This window comes from Echinops telfairi, unplaced genomic scaffold (assembly GCF_000313985.2).
Source record: "Echinops telfairi isolate 266 unplaced genomic scaffold, ASM31398v2 ScPeMD7_7463;HRSCAF=8501, whole genome shotgun sequence".
Taxonomy (NCBI): Eukaryota; Metazoa; Chordata; class Mammalia; order Afrosoricida; family Tenrecidae; genus Echinops; species Echinops telfairi.
This window is the reverse complement of record NW_022111363.1, coordinates 7,737,363-7,742,436: the sequence shown is the minus strand read 5'-3', so window position 1 is coordinate 7,742,436 and position 5,074 is coordinate 7,737,363.

Below are 5,074 nucleotides of genomic sequence, written 5' to 3'. Positions count from 1 at the left end.
GCCTACAAGGACAATGTTCTACATCCTGCTTTGTGGAGCAGTTACTGGGGTCCTGTGAGTGGCCATCTAAGGTGCAACATTGGTCTCTTCCCATCTGAAGCAAAGAAGAGTGAAGAAAGTCGGAAGCTGGGTGGAAACAACCCAGTGGACCAATGGATCACATGGTGGACATCAGTGGCTTAGTGGTTGAATAGAGACCGGCATAAGCCCTGGACTATGGCTCTTAGTCACACTTCAGAACTGGAAATGAACTCACCTACATGTCTCCCTTTTTAGCTAAGCAATACACAGACCTCTAAGGAGACGAATAACACTCGTAGGTATGCATACCTTGGCATTTTCAACCATGTGAGATCAAAAGGGCATCATTTACTCAAGGCCAAATGTCAGAAGGGTTAGGAAAGGAGAAATGGAAGCAGGAAACACAGAGAGTGGATTGGGGAAGTGATGTTTCATTGTGGGGATTGCAATCAATGACATGAAACAAAATGTGTATGAATTGCTGAATAGAAAACTGACCTGCTCTTCATTGAATTTACAATGAAAAGTAAAACAAGCAAAAAACATGGACCTTTTTTTGAGTCTCGGAAAACAATTGTCCTAAGTAAGCTCCTGAACTGACCTGTCTGCCTTGAATTTAACTGGCCCAGCAGATCCTCTAAGCAAGCCACGACTATGATTGGACCTCTTTTTTGAAGACATCCTAAGGGAACTAAGACAAATGCATTACTGAGAGAATCCGTCTGCAGCCGTTGATTGCAGAGATTTGTTTAAACACATTTTGTTTGGAATCAACAATGTATTATGAATTGAAATCCTAGTAGCAATACTTTTTTGAATCAAAGAATATTTCTATCTATCTATCTATACATACATACAGTTGTTAGGTGCCATTGAGTTGGTTCCGACTCATAGTGACCCTGTGCACAACAGAACAAAATCCTGCACAATCCTGCACCATCCTCACAGTCCTTTCTACACTTGAGCCCGTTCTTGCAGCCACTCTGTTAATCCATCTTGTTGACTTCCTGACTTCCTCTTTTTCTCAGCCCCTCTACCAAACATATATCCTTCTCTGGGGACTAATCTCCCCTGACAACATGTCCAAAGGATGTAAGACAAATCTCACCATTCTTGTCTCTAAGGAGCACTCTGGCCATACTTATTCCAATATAGATGTGTTTGTCCTTTTGTCAGTCCAGAGTACTTTCAATATTCCTTGCCAAGTGGATATATATGTGTATATGTGTGTATGGTATTGTGGTGGCTTGTCATATTGTGGTAGCTTGAGTGCTGCTTTGATCCTAGAAGCTATGCCACTAGTATTTCAAATACCAGCCAGGGAAACCATGGTGTACAGGTTTGAATGAAGTTTCTAAATCATAGGTTCCAACATTCATTAGTTACCCACCCCTTTTAAGGAAAAAAATGGAATCAGCTCAATATCATCAGTTAGAACAAGGCTAGGGGCCAGCTGTGGAACAGACCATCTGTTGTTCCGATACAAGTTCAAGTTGAATTGAAGAAAATGAAAACAAGTCCACAAGAGTCAAACTGTGACCTTGAGTATGACCCACTTGAATTTAGAGACCATCTCAAGAACAGATTTGACACACTGAACACTAATGACTGACAACCAGACATGTTGTAGAATGATATGAAGAATATCATACATAGACGGAAAAAGCAAAATGGATGTAACCCTGGAGGTTCTCACTTGTCTTTGCCAAGAAATGTGGAAAAGAACTACCTGTCCAACTGTCTGGAAGAGACTCATATTAGTGCCCCAAAGATGTGGAAACTATGGAATAATACTATTAATACCGTATGTGAGTAAATTTTTGCCAAAGATCATTGAACAACTGTTGCAGTATTCCAGTAGTGCACTGACGTGGAGCTGCCAGGCATTCAAGTTGAATTCAGAAGAGGGCGTGGCATGAGGGGTATCACTGTTGATGTCAGGTGGGTCTTGCAGAAAGCAGAGAATATCTGGAAGATGTTTACATGTTTTCCATCAATTATAAAAAGGAATATGAGTGTGTGGATCATAAAAAAGATAGGTAACATTGCCAAGAATGGAACTTCCAGAACATTCAATTGTGCTCGTACAGAATCTGTATATAGAAAAAGACAAAGTAGTTTTATCGGAACAAAGGGATAATGTGTGTTTTAAAATCAGGATAGGTGTGCATGTGGGTTGTATCTTTTCATCAATCTGTATGCTGAGCAAATAATTTGAGAAGCTAACCAATTGAAAAAGAATATATCAACAGGATTGAAAGAAGGCTCATTTAATGTGTAGATGACACACCTTGCTTGCTGAAAGTGGAGTTTAAAAGCTTACTATTGATGATCAGTATGGATTATACCTCAAAATAAAGAACACAAGAATCTTCAAAAAAGAGATCAATAATCAACATCATGAAAAATGAAAAAAGATTGACATAGTAAAAAATTTCAGTGTTTGGATCCACAATGAACTCATAGAAGCGGTATCAAGAAATCAAATGGCATATTCCATTGGGCAAATCTGCTGCACAGGACATCTTTCAAGTGTTAGAAATCAAAGACATCACTTTGAAGGCCAAGGTACACCTGAACCAAGCAAGGTTTTTCTAACCTCCTCATATACTTGAGGAGGCTGAAGGTTGAATAAGAAAGATGGAAGAATCAATAACTTTGCATTATGATATCGGTGAAAAAATTTAAGTATACCATGAACTTCCAGAGTGAACTTCCAGAATGAACGCATCTGTGTTGGAAGAAGTACAAACTGCTCCTTATAAGCCAGGATGGCAAGAAATTGTCTCACCTGCTTTGGACATGTCACCAGAAGGGACCAGTCCACATAAAAGGTCATCATGTTTGGCTAAGGAGGTGAGAGAAGATGCTCAGTGAGATGGATTGCCACAGTGGTACAAGAATGGGCTCAAATATAGGAAGGAGTATGAGGGTTGTATAGGGTCAAGTGGTGTTTTGCTTTGTTTTATACAGACTTGCTGTGAGTCGTAAGGGACTTGACAGCACTCAACAATATATAGTAGTATATATATGTATACTGTGTACGTATGTATGCTTATATAAAAATCTTGCTCTTTTTGTTCCTCCATTTGTGGGTGGGTGTATTGCTACTTGCTTTTCTCCTCTAACAGCATATTCCAGAGACAACAGCATGGCAGTTCATGTAACTTCTGAATTCCTTTTGACGGCAGCAGGGGATGTGCGCCAAATGATCCCCTCAGTCCTCTATCGCTGCACATTCGGTTTGCTTCCGAATCTTTTACTGTTACAAGTAATGCCCCAGTGAATAATCTTGCACATTGTCATTTCATAGTTTTGCTAATGTATCTTTGGGACTACTGGATCATAAGGGACATACGCGTGATTTTTCTAAATATTGACATATTTCCCTCTTTAGGACTGCACCACTTTGAATTCTCACTTCCGGTGTGTGTGAGTGCCTGTTTCCTCACTATCAAAAAACAAAACAAAACAAAAACAACTCACTGCCATTGAGTTGATCCCAACTCATAGGGGCCTAGAGGACAGGGTAGAACTGGACCCATGATTTTCTAAGACTAATTCCTTCCGGGACTGGAAAGTTCTGTCTGTCCTCCTTGGAGCGGCTGGGGGTTTCAGACTGCTGACCTTACAGTTGGCAGCCCAACATGCACCACTCCCCAGCCGGGCTCCTGGTTCCCCACAGCCTCATCAGTTTGGTATGTTTTCAAACCTTTGGACTTTTTTCAGTTTGATAGATGAATAATGGTCTCCCAGTGTATTTTTTGATGTGTATTCTTTTCCATTTAAGGGCTATTTTCATTTCTTCTGCTGAATTGCCTACTCATATCTTCTGCCAATTTTTCTATCTAGCTCTTTTCTTTCAACTTTTAGGAGCTATTTTATATAATAGGCATTGTCCGGGCTATAAATTGCAAGTATTCTTTTTCTATTTGCCATTTATCTTTTGACATTATCTATGATTTTTTTGGGGGGGGGGCGCTATACAGTGGTTTATGTTTCACTACTATGTAATGTTTAGAGCCCAATTTATCAGTCTTGATGTTAAGTTATCAGCCTGGAAACAGAATGTTTTTTATTTTATGAATTGCAGTATCTTTTCAGAGTTTTTGCCTTATCTTTTCAACCTTAAAAAAATTCTTTCAAGCTCTTAGTTCAATAGTGTCTTTTGTTGAACAGTTTTCAATTTTAATGTTGTAAAATTTACTGTGATTTTCCCTTTGGATCAGGCTAAGAAAGAAAACTTTGCCTCAAAGTCATGAAGATATTTTGCCATATTCACTTCAACAGAAAAAGAATTGTTTATTATTGATCTATAATAAGTACTAGAATTGAACATGACTGTTATACTCTCTTATGCCAATTTAACAATGTATGACACCAAAGTACATGGTTTGTATTTTGCAAAAATGTTTGGAGGGTGAGGTGGCATGAGAGGACCTATTCTATCACCATTGATCTAAATAGTGCTATTCTAACTACGTCCTAAGCACCCATGCTTGCTCATGACCTATTTATAGCCAGTACTAGACCAGTGGCACCCTGCCTGCATCCCTGATAGTTGACATTTGAAAAACTGGCCTTTTTTAAACAGGGGGTGTGCGGCTCACTCTTTGAAAAGCTTTATTATTCAACACTGACATTTTCTGAAATTTATTTTTACAAAACAACAAAGCGTTATCAGAAACAGCAAGTAGTTTACAGGACTTTCCCTGCAGTTTCCTTAAAAAAAAAAATCATTTTATTAGGGGCTCATACAACTCCTATCACAATCCATACATTCATCAATTGTATAAAGCACACTTGTACATTCGTTACCCTCATCATGCTCAAAACATTTGCTCTCCATGTAAGCCCCTGGCATCAGCTCATTTTCCCCCTCCCTCCCCGCTGACCTCTCCCTCATGAACCCTTGATGACTTATAAATCATTATTTTGTCATATCGTACACTGTTCAACATCTCCCTTCACCCACTTTTCTGTTGTCCATCCCCCAGGGAGGAGGTCACATGTAGATCCCTGTAATCAGTTCCCCCTTTCTACCCCACCCTCC